Source organism: Scyliorhinus canicula, chromosome 11 (assembly GCF_902713615.1).
Source record: "Scyliorhinus canicula chromosome 11, sScyCan1.1, whole genome shotgun sequence".
In the NCBI taxonomy this organism is placed as follows: Eukaryota; Metazoa; Chordata; class Chondrichthyes; order Carcharhiniformes; family Scyliorhinidae; genus Scyliorhinus; species Scyliorhinus canicula.
In genome coordinates, this window is record NC_052156.1 from 74,390,226 (window position 1) to 74,403,018 (window position 12,793).

General features: G+C 42.7%; 1 protein-coding gene across 4 annotated transcripts in view; it reads left to right on the top strand.

Moving 5' to 3' along the window:
* Positions 1 to 12,793, top strand: part of LOC119973141 (inositol 1,4,5-trisphosphate receptor type 1) — a 624,311-nt gene that overhangs the window by 349,036 nt on the left and 262,482 nt on the right. The window lies entirely within an intron of this gene.

The window sequence follows — 12,793 nt, forward strand, 5'->3', positions numbered from 1 at the left end:
AATTAACTCCCAAGACTGGTTGAGTTCCAAACTGTGTAGTAAACATTTGGCCTTTTGGATTTTGAGTTTTCTTTCATTCTGGTCAGGGAATAAATACATGATGTCTCAGGTTAAAAATTAAGCATGATGCCCATAATAGTTTTGAAAAAAGTGATCCGCTCTAATAATTTTGGAAGGAACAAACAAAATACATTTCAAGTAGTGATAAACGTTTGCAATTGTCTCAAAAATCTAATGTTAATGTGAATTGGTGCATCCAAAATTGTTTCTTCAACACCTCCTTCCTGCAGCCACCCTCGCAGACCTGAGGGAGCGTGTTCCAATTCCATATAGTGGAGGAGGCATTGAGTAAAGCTGCTACTCGGTACATCAGCTTCTCTTATTGCTATATTTTGAGAGGCATTGCAGACACTTAGTGTTTACTCAAATAAACAAATGCTGAAGGTGCGCTGTAACTCCAGCCCACTCATTTCTACTCCATTAGCAGACCCCTTGTAACTTCAACTGAGGCAGCTGCTGATTAATGACACAGTAGAAGTTATTAAATCCATCAATGCTTCCTTTTAATTGCTTGGAGGTCCTACCATGGTTCGAATGCAGCACGGAGAGTGGTGACATTTAATAATTTAAGGGAAGGTGATGTGCATGCTACACTAAAAAGGCAAAAGTGATAAATGTGTCACACCAGAGCTGCAATATGCTGACATTGGCATTCTTGACTTTTATCAGGTTTAATCCTTCTCTTCAGAGTTGCCTTTTGGTTGGTAGTCATCAGGTTAACCCTAAAGTCAGAGAGTTTATGAATAATAATGATTAGTTTGTTCGCAATAAAATATTGTAAAAATGTTAGTCTTACACAAGTAGCACGCACCTCCAATAGGTACATCCTTTGTAGAGAATGAGCATTAATAATTGGTAATTGAACCCTGATTGCAATGTGCACATTTAGCTACAGGAAGGAAATGTATTGCAATTTGATTGAAGAACTTGCACAAACATTTCTGCTTGCATTAGTGTTGGGGGTAAAACCAATTTAAACATGTAGCACAACCATGTCTGTGCCAAGGACTTGAGAGAAACTGGTCAGTTTACTTGCCGCGGGATTGGTTGGGGGGGGGGGGGGGGTGTGTAAGAGGGTGCAACACACCAAGGTGCAGTTTGAATCAAACTTTATGCCATATTTCTGAGAATAGTTGATAAATGATGAGAAATATACACGAATGACTGAGTACAGGGCACAATTATGAAATTTGCTGGGGAGTGCAACTTGAAGTTTAGTAAACTGTGAGGAAGATGTCCGTAGACCTCAAGTAGACATAGACAAGCAAGTGGAATGGGCAGACACAATGCAATTGAAATTTATGAGGTGATAAAGTTTACTCGGAATAACAAGGGGTGGCAGCTGTACAACTGACGTGGTACAAATTGAAAGGGCAGCCAGTGCAGTAAGACCTGGGGTGCTTGTGCATAAATCTTTAGGAATGGTACGGCATCTGCGTAGGTCTCACCCCCACAACCCAAAGATTGCCGGATAGGTGGATTGGCCACATTAAATTTCCCCTTAATTGGAAATAAAAAAATGTATGAACAGGGAGTTAGGAGTTAAACTAAAAAGTAGGACCTCAAAGGTAGTAATCTCAGGATTGCTACCAGTGCCACGAGCTAGTCAGAGTAGGAATGTCAGGATAGATAGGATGAATGCGTGGCTCGAGAGATGGTGCAAGAGGGAGGGATTCAAATTCCTGGGGCATTGGAACCGGTTCTGGGGGAGGTGGGACCAGTACAAACTGGACGGCCTGCACCTGGGCAGGACTGGAACCGGGGGGGGGGGGGGGGGGGGGGTTTGCTAGAGCTGTTGGGGAGGGTTTAAACTAATGTGGCAGGGGGATGGGAACCGATGCAGGAAGTTGGAAGGTAGTAAAACAGGGACAGAAGCAAAAGGAAGTAAGGGGGAAAAGTGCAAGGCAGAGAAGACATAGTCAAAAATCAAAAAGGGTGACAGTACAAGGTACAGTGACTGAGGGGAGCTCAGTGAATAGGCCCAGTAATACTAAAAGGAATAAACAGAGGTAAAAAACCCAACATAAGTGTACTTTACCTGAATGCTCGTAGTATTCGGAATTGAGTAAATGAGTTGGTGGCGCAAATCATCGTGAATGACTATGATTTAGTGGCCATTACTGAAACATGGTTAAAGGATGGTCACACTGGAAGTTAAATATACGAGGGTATCAAACTATTCGGAAGGACAGAGTGGATGGTAAGGGAGGTGGTGTAGCTCTGTTATTTAAGGATGACATCCGGGCAATAGTAAGGGGATGACATTGGTGCTATGGAGGATAAGGTTGAATCCATTTGGGTGGAAATCAGGAATAGTAAGGCGAAAAAGTCACTGATAGGAGTAGTCTATAGGGCACCAAATAGTAACATATTTAAAAAAGAAATTTTTAAAAATAAATTCAGATTACCCAATTATTTTTTCCAATTAAGGGGCAATTTAGCGTGGCCAATCCACCTACTCTGCACATTTTTGGGTTGTGGGGGGCGAAACCCACGCAGACACGGGGAGAACCAAATAGTAACATTATGGTGGGGCAGGCAATAAACAAAGAAATAACTGATGCATGTAGAAATGGTACAGCAGTTATCATGGCGGATTTTAATCTACATGTCGATTGGTTTAACAAGGTCGGTCAAGGCAACCTTGAGGAGGAGTTTATAGAGTGTATCCGTGATAGTTTCCTAGAACAGTATGTAATGGAACCTATGAGGGAACAAGCAGTCCTAGATCTTGTCCTGTGTAATGAGACAGGATTGATTCATGATCTCATAGTTAGGGATCCTCTCGGAAGGAGCGATCACAATATGGTGGAATTTAAAATACAGATGGAGGGTGAGAAGGTAAAATCAAATACTAGTATTTTGTGTTTAAACAAAGGAGATTACAATGGGATGAGAGAAGAACTAGCTAAGGTAGACTGCGAGCAAAGACTTTATGGTGGAACAGTTGAGGAACAGTGGAGAACCTTCCAAGCGATTTTTCACAGTGCTCAGCAAAGGTTTATACCAACAAAAAGGAAGGACGGTAGAAAGAGGGAAAATGGACCGTGGATATCTAAGGAAATAAGGGGGAGTATCAAATTGAAGGAAAAAGCATACAAAGTGGCAAAGATTGCTGGGAGATTAGAGGACTGGGAAATCTTTAGGGGGCAACAGAAAGCTACTAAAAAAGCTATAAAGAAGAGTAAGATAGATTATGAGAGTAAACTTGCTCAGAATATAAAAACAGACTGTAAACATTTTTACAAATATATAAAACAAAAAAGAGTGGCGGCGAAGGTAAATATTGGTCCTTTAGAGGATGAGAAGGGAGTTTTAATAATGGGAGATGAAGAAATGGCTGAGGAACTGAACGAGTTTTTTGGGTCGGTCTTCACAGTGAAAGACACAAATAACATGCCAGTGACTGATAGAAAGTAGGCTATGACAGGTGAGGACCTTGAGAGGATTGTTATCACTAAGGAGGTAATGATGGGCAAGCTAATGGGGCTAAAGGTAGACAAGTCTCCTGCCCCTGATGGAATGCATCCCAGAGTGCTAAAAGAGATGGCTAGGGAAATTGCAGATGCACTAGTGATGATTTACCAAAATTCACTAGACTCTGGGGTGGTCCCGGTGGATTGGAAATTTGCAAACGTGACACCACTGTTTAAAAAATTAGGTAGGCAGAAAGCGGCTAACTATAGGCCAGTGAGCTTAACTTTGCTAGTAGGGAAGATGCTGGAATCTATCATCAAGGAAAAAATAGCGAGGCATTTGGATAGAAATTGCTCCATTGGGCAGACGCAGCATGGATCCATAAAGGGCAGTCGTGCCTAACTAATTTAGTGGAATTTTGTGAGGACATTACCAGTGCAGTAGATAACGGGGAGCCAATGGATGTGGTATATCTGGATTTCCAGAAAGCCTTTGACAAGGTGCCACGCAAAACGTTGCTGCATAAGATAAAGATGCATGGCATTAAGAGTAAAGTAGTAGCATGGATAGAGGATTGGTTAATTAATAGAAAGCAAAGAGTGGGGATTAATGGGTGTTTCTCTGGTTGGCAATCAGTAGCTAGTGGTGTCCCTCAGGGATCTGTGTTGGGCCCACAATTGTTCACAATTTATATAGATGATTTGGAGTTGGGGACCAAGGGCAATGTGTCCACGTTTGCAGATGACACTAAGATGAGTGGTAAAACAAAAAGTATAGAGGATACTGGAAGTCTGCAGAGGGATTTGGATAGGTTAAGTGAATGGGCTAGGGTCTGGCAGATAGAATACAATGTTGACAAATGTGAGGTTATCCATTTTGGTAGGAATAACAGCAAACGGGATTATTATTTAAATGATAAAATATTAAAGCATGCTGCTGTGCAGAGAGACCTGGGTGTGCTAGTGCATGAGTCACAGAAATTTGGTTTACAGGTGCAACAGGTGATTAAGAAGGCAAATTAAATTTTGTCCTTCATTGCTAGAAGGATGGAGTTTAAGACTAGGGAGGTTATGCTGCAATTATATAAGGTGTTAGTGAGGCCACACCTGGAGTATTGTGTTCAGTTTTGGTCTCCTTACTTGAGAAAGGACGTACTGGCACTGTAGGTTGTGCAGAGGAGATTCACTAGGTTAATCCCAGAGCTGAAGGGGTTGGATTACGAGGAGAGGTTGAGTAGACTGGGACTGTACTCGTTGGAATTTAAAAGGATGAGGGGGGATTTTCTAGAAACATATAAAATTATGAAGGGAATAGATAGGATAGATGTGGGCAGGTTGTTTCCACTGGCGGGTGAAAGCAGAACTAGGGGGCATAGCCTCAAAATAAGGGGAAGTAGATTTAGGACCGAGTTTAGGAGGAACTTCTTCACCCAAAGGGTTGTGAATCTATGGATTTCCTTGCCCAGTGAAGCAGTTGAGGCTCCTTCATTAAATGTTTTTAAGGTAAAGATAGATAGTTTTTTGAAGAATAAAGGGATCAAAGGTTATGGTGTTCAGGCCGGAAAGTGGAGCTGAGTCCACAAAAGATCAGCCATGATCTCATTGAATGGCGGAGCAGGCTCGAGGGGCCAGATGGCCTACTCCTGCTCCTAGTTCTTATATTCTTAAAAAATGGAATGGGTCAGCAGGTGAACAAAACAGCTCGAGCACATGGAATCTTAGACACCATAAGTGGAAGCAAAGTACAAAGTCAGGAAGTGATGTTGAGCCTGTACAAAACACTCATTCCACCCCAGCTGGAGTATTGCGTCCAATTCTGGGCACCACACTTTAGAACGGACACACAGGTTTTGGAAAGGGTACAGAAGAGATTTACTGGCATGGTTCTGGGGATGAGAACTTACAGCTGGATAAACTGGAGAAGTTAAAAATTATTTCCTTGTGATCAGAGAAGGCAAAGAGGCAATTTGGTCGAGGGGCTTAAAACGGCAATTGGCTGGACAGAATAAGTGAGGTGAAATTGCTTCAAATGGCTAAAGGGTTAATAACACTGGAGAGTAAAGATTTGAAGTGATTAACAAAAGTGCCAGAAGTGATGTGAGGTCATTTTTTTTTAAAATGTCACCTGGTTAGAATTTGGAATGCCCTGTGACTCGGGTGGTGGGGAAGATTCAATAGTGGCTTCCATAATTGGCCATGTACTGAAAGGATTAAAACATTGCAGGGACATGGGGAAACAGTGGGAGTGCAACAATAATAAATAATAAAAGCAAATTACTGTGGATGCTGGAATCTAAAACCAAAGATAAAATGCTGGAAAATCTCAACAGCTCTGGCAGCATTTGTAGGGCGGTGCAACAAACTGGATTGCTGCTCGAAAGAGCTGGCACAGACTTGATGGGTCGCCTGTGCTATTCTACGATCCATGAAATACACTACCAAGGGATACTCAAAGGGGGAATGTGGAATAATACTCATCTGCCAGTTGTGTTCTAAAAGTTGAATGGAGGCGAGAATTTGAATAGATCTCAATTCATATAGGCCCAACATTGATCTGCATTGGCAAACCATATTCTCCGAGACATGCAGAGTTAAAGTGACTGGATAATTCCTCTTGTGTGTTGCTGGAATGCATCTTTGGACATTGAACCAAGAAGCAGCACTGGCCACACCTGTGGTGATGTCTACACTCTGGGTCTCCCTCAGGACAGTGCACTTGCTCACCTGAAAAGGCAATTGGAGAAAATGGTGCAAAGTTAAACTCCCAGAACGTGTAGAAGTCCTTATTGTAATTCAGATTTTGTTCCTGGAACAACCTCCGTATAATCAACTCAAACTGGACTTTCACTGGCATTGCACAAATGCTTGAAGAGTGTTTATACAGATGTAGTGATGAAACGCAGTCAAATGACTCCATGGAAATAATTGGCAGACATCCAAGGGTCTTTTCATGGGAAAATATTAGGCAATTCACTTGTTCTATGAACTTTGAAGTAATGGTAATGTGTGGGCATGAGTTGAAGGTTTATTTGTAGGTGGAATCTTGTGGGAGGGTGATGAAGGAACTAAAGCTGGGAATTTTTGCCACATTCTTGGTACTTATGATCAAACCAGACACCCATCTGTGTTTCCCTGTTATTTAAAAAAAATAGTTTCACTGATAGATCCATTCCTTGTGAAAGCATTAGCTATGATTTAGGGGATGATTTAGCTCACTGGGCTAAATCGCTGGCTTTTAAAGCAGACCAAGCAGGCCAGCAGCACGGTTCGATTCCCGTATCAGCCTCCCCGGACAGGCGCCAGAAAGTGGCGACTAGGGGCTTTTCACAGTAACTTCATTGAAGCCTACTTGTGACAATAAGCGATTTTCATGATTCATCTGAAACAGTAAGCTGCTTCAACCCAACATTGTCAGAAAATGTGCCGATTTGGCAGATCAGTTCATGAACTAATTATCAATGGGTAAATTGGCATTGGGAGTTGGAGAACCTACTTTCTCAAAATTGATTAGTTCCTCTATTTTCTTGGCAGGGGTCGGGGGGTGGGGGGTCGAGAATCTTAAATTGGACCCAAGCAATTCAGAAATGAAACCTGGAAGTGCTCCTTCACACACAGACCAATGCTAATTTGGAACTCTCCCCTCATATGTCCTCCCAAAAGATGATCAATTGTAATTCTCAAGACAGGGATATGGGGTAAAGGTTGAGTGGCAAAACCTACTCCTAATTTTGATGTTAATTTAAGGCTATTTGAAAACTACATTGAAAAAAGTTAAATGTATTGATCTTGTGCATGCAGTGGCGTTATTGCTGCAGGTGTGTGGTTCAAAGAAGCTCTTGTGTATGCTCCATGTAAGGTCTGGATGTAAAACTGTTGTTTGTTCTTTTATGCATGCACACCACCACACATGCGCGCGCATAAATTATAGGGACATTATACCTGCAAACATTTAGAACATGCTTCTCTGATGCCATGCAAATCCAACTCGTGTTCAATTCTCGGAATTTTTTGTTTTTCAACCCACGTGCAGACTGTTTGACTTTTTAGAGTTTAATTACCATATCCATTTCTCGTTTTGCTTTTTAAGTTTCTCACTGCAATCTTAGAACATATTTTTCATTTTTATACAGCACTTGAACAAGCTATGTGCTTACTTGGTATCTATTTATTAGTTAACTTCAAATGACTGTTTTGCTGCTCATCTCCCCTCTCTTCCACCCCCCCCCCCTCCCCCCCCCAAAGGATTTAGCTGAGCCTTTTTTCAAGTGCTCCTATCGTTAACCCATAGTTGCTGTCCCAGTTCCATTTAGACTTCCCTCCATTGCTGATGGCGCATTCTGGTTAATCTATCCTAGAGAGGGCGGTACTTGGCGCAGTGGTTTGCACTGGGACTACGGCGCTGAGGACCCAGGTTCGAATCCCAGCCCTGGGTCACTGTCCATGTGGAGTTTGCACATTCTCCCCATGTCTGCGTGGGTTTCACCTCCCTCCACCCAAAGATGTGCAGGTTAGGTCGATTGGCCCCGCTAAATTGCCCCTTAATTGGAAAGAAAATCATTGGGTACTCTTTAAAAAAAAAAAAAAAAAATTTTTAATTATCCTAGAGAACAAGGAACAGCTCAGATATATCAAGTTCAATGCTGAAGTAGCAGATAAAGGCCAGAAAGAATTCCTTGGCTTTGAACATATTGAAATGCGTACAAAGCTAGTTTCTGCATCGTTACCATATCAAAATCGGGGTGTGAGGTTAACATACATTTATGTCTCTGTTTTGTGGCTGTCAATCACTCAGTATTAATCTTCATTTTTTAAAAATATATATAAATTTAGAGTACCCAATTCATTTTTTCCAATTAAGGGGCAATTTAGCGTGTTCAATCCACCTACCCTGCACATCTTTGGGTTGTGGGGGTGAAACACCCGCAAACACGGGGAGAATGTGCAAACTCCACACGGACAGTGACCCAGAGCCGGGATCGAACCTGAGACCTCGGCGCCGTGAGACTGCAGTGCTGCCACTGTGCTGCCCCTAGTATTAATCTTCATTGACCACTATTCATTAGTCCCTCTGGCTTTTTCATTCCATGTGAGTTCCATATAGTTCTCATGAGTCTTTTCTGTGTATTTCTTCCAAGGAGATGGGGTGAAAACCCTTGCCAAAGCTTTGACTGTGCATTTGCATTGGCTTCTCTATAACTAATGTGCCCCACACCCCCCACCCCCCGCCTCTGTTTAATCTTGATTTAGGCATCTGATCATTCTGCTAAATCTATTAGAAAGGTGAATGGCTAAATTGGGGTTCACGTCAAAGGATATTTGGGAATGCCAATGTTGATGCTTTTTGCAGTTCTGCTTCTTATCCTATTTGGTACAGAGAAAGCAACATCCTCCATGGTGATGGGCAGCATCAATGTAGAGCCCTCCTTCAGTTTTATCGAGTATCTGCACAGACACTTGAATAAAGTTCTAGGGGGAAGGATACACTGAAATGGCAGCCAGTACACGCCACTTCTTTCTGCATTATAATGTGTGATGGTGCTTGTAAGGTTTAATTATTTGCGGTGGCATAGTGATAGTGTCATTGGTAATGCCCTAGGGACCTGGTGTGAATCCCACCATCGCAATGGTGAAATTTGAATTCAATAAGAAATATGGAATTAAAAATCGAATGTTGACCATGAAACCATTGTCAGTTGTCGTTAAAAAGCCATCTGGTTCACTAATGTCCTTTAGAGAAGGAAATCTGTTATCCTTGCGTGGTTGGCCTATATGTGACTCTAGATCTACAGCAATGTGGCTGACTCTTAAATTCCCCTTGGGGAATGGGCAATAAATGCTGGTTCGGCCAATGATTCCCACATCCCATGAACACATTTTTAAAAAGGTATCTTCAGAATGATACAGGGGTTAAATAAGTTAAAGAATGAAGGCTGGTTGCATATAAACTAGACGAGGCTGATGCTTCCTGGAACATAAAAGATCGAGCAGTCCTTTTAATTGAGGTGTTGAAGATGATTAAAGGGTTTATTGGGATAGGTAAGAAAACAATTTCATATGGTAGGAGTTCAGAACTAGTGGCATAACCTTAAAATTGGAACTGAACCATTCCATAAGACACAGTAGAATTAGGCCATTCGGCCCATTGAGTCTGCTCCGCCATTCTATCATGCTGATATGTTTCTCCTCCTCGTTCTCCTGCCTTCTCCACATAACCCTTGATCCCCTTATTAATCAAGAACCTTACCTTAAAGACACCCAGTGATTTTACTCTATAGCGTTCTGCGGCAAAGAGTTCCACAGATTCATCACCCTCTGGCTGAAGACATTTCTCCTCATCTCTGTTAATGGATCGTCGCTTCAGGATGAGGCTGTGCCCTTGGGTTCTAGTTTCTCCTCCTAATGGAAACATCCTCTCCACGTTCACTCGATCTAGACCTCTCAGTATTTAAGGGTGTCAGGAAGTCCGCTTCACATACACAAAGGAAGTGGCAATCTGAAATTCTATTCCTACACAAAACTGTGGAAGCTGGTGGGGGGGGGGGGGGGAGAAAAATTGAGATTGATAGATTTTTGTCAGTATTTTGAAGAATATGGAACCAAAGCAGGTCAATGTCGTTGCAATGCAGATCATCTATGATTGATCAAATTGAATGGTGGAACAGGCTCTCGGGGCTAATTGGCCTCTTGCAGTTCTTTTTTTTAACGCAAAAATTAACATGTATATTTACAGGTAAGCATCTTCATAATAACAACTGTGGCCGCCCCCTTTAGCCGGCATACATATTTTACATTCCCCAATATGGCCGAGGCACATGTTTATAGGCATTTATTTACAGTTTGGTTTTGGGCCTTAGCTAGCCATCAAACCCCCATAACGAACCCGTAGCCCCCCCCCCCCCCCCCCCTACTCCCGGAACAATTGCATGAATGGCTCCCACGTTCTGTGGAAGCCGTCGTCTGACCCTCGGATGGCGAATTTGATTTTCTCCATTTGGAGAGATTCCGAGAGGTCAGACAGCCAGTCTGCAGCTCTGGGCGGTGCTGCTGACTGCCAGCCAAACAGGATTCTACGGCGGGCGATCAGGGAGGCAAAGGCAAGGGCGTCCGCCCTCTTCCCCAGCAATAGAGCTGGCTGGTCTGAAACCCCGAAGACCGCCACTATCGGGCATGGCTCCACCCTCACCCCCACCACTTTGGACATAGCCTCGAAGAAGGCTGTCCAGTACTCCACAAGTCTGGGGCAAGACCAGAACATGTGGGCGTGGTTAGCCGGGTCTCTTTGGCACCGTTCACATCTGTCCTCCACCTCCGGGAAGAACCTACTCATACGGTTTCTTGTTAAGTGGGCTCTATGTGCCACTTTTAGTTGCGTCAGGCTGAGCCTTGCGCACATGGAGGTGGAGTTGACCCTATGCAGTGCTTCGCTCCAGAGTCCCCACCCTATCTCAATCCCCAGGTCGTCCTCCCATTTCATTCTTGTTGCGTCCAGTACGGTGTCGTCCCTTTCTACCAGTCGGTCATACATGCCGCTACAGTTCCCTTTCTCTAGGATACTTGTGCCCAGTAGGTCTTCCAGTAGTGTCTGTCGTGGCGGTTGTGGGTACGTCCTTGTCTCCTTTCGTAAGAAGTTTTTGAGCTGCAGGTACCGTAGCTCGTTCCCCCCGGCTTCCTCTTGCAGTTCTAATTATCCTGTTTTATTTGTCACTTTGGGTATAAATTAAGCTTAATTAACAAAGTTTTTTTTAATGTTGCTGATTTTTGTTCCTTTTTTCTCTGCTTACAACTGAGGGCATATTATTCTTTTTATTTGAAAAAAAAAGCAAGATGCAATATGATCAGAATTGGAGATATAAATGTTTGAAGCCCAAGAGCAAGTAAACTGCACCCATAAATATCTGCTTGCATTAGCTGAGACTTCAGCTTTAACGTATTGCACTTTGCCCTGTTTCAGTCTAAACCACCATCCGAGGGAATTAGAACATAGAATACACAGTGCAGAAGAAGGCCATTTTTGGCCCATCAAGTCTGCATCGAACCACTTAAGCCCTCACTTCCACCCTATCCCCGTAACCCCTCCTAACCTTTTGGACACTAAGGGCAATTTAGCATTGCTAATCCACCTCACCTGTCCGTCTTTGGATTGTGGGAGGAAACTGGAGCACCTGGAGGAAACCCACGCAGACAGTGGGAGAACGTGCAGACTTCGCACTGACAGTATGGTCAAGGCCTGGAGAATTAGGCCCACAGAACCTGGGGGTGAGGTATATTGTTCACAGCTATGCTGTTTTATCTTTGTATAAATTAAGGTTTGACCAGTATTTCACAGATATTTGCTTCTAGTCCTCATTCTTTTGGTTCACCAGAGTTGTCGGAATATTCATGTTTGAGACAGAATATCTTTCAACCTGGCCTTTGCTCCTTGAAATCGCACTGTCCCAACCCCACCGTCAGTAAGTCCAATTGAAGTTGGTTTTTCACTTCAGCCTGTCAAGGCAGGCCTCATAGTTCTTCACGCAGAACCACCGATCAAAATTTCAATGAGAATCTGGCTGACAAATTATTAGATCTGTTTTTTCTTGCTGGCTTGCCTCAAATTGAAGGCTTGCAGCTTGAAAAAGAGAAAACGCTACCAGCACAAGATTACCATTATTAATGGACACTGTTGTGATATTTACAATAGTTAACTGAGCTGAACGAAGTCCAGGGTAGTTAACATAGCATTGTTGGAAAATGCTGGGAAAAAAGCTTACTCTGAGAGATTGTATAAGATTCAACAAGATCTGCGGCAATCAAGAGGGACTAATTTTTGAAAGTTCTGGATGGTATTTGTAGCTTCTCTGTAGATAATTCACACACTTGCCCAAATGCTGCATCGCTTTGATCATGGGTTGGGAACTTGGAAATCCGTCTGGAATTTGAGTTGAAAAACTGTTTCTGGAGTTTTTTTCCCCCGAATAACATTTAGTTGTTAAGGGGAGTGAATGAATGAAACGTTTACCGATCTCGAAAGTGCTTCTGCCTCCTTTAAGGAAGGTGATTCTCAGAATATTATACTGTTGTCCTGTCCACCTGTTGTGAGCTTCTGTCAAAATTACTGTAAATATTTGGTATGTCGCTTTAATTTTCTCCTTTTCTTTGTGAACACAGCCTTATGCATTTTGTATGGGGCTTTGGCTGAATTAATGAAATATTCCTTGGACAGTATCAGCATAATATGTATGTATAGAATAGTCATATGACTGAAATGTTGGCTAGATACACAACTCTGCGATGAATTGGGATATTCTGAGGAAGATCTTGTTGCAGTGGATCATTGT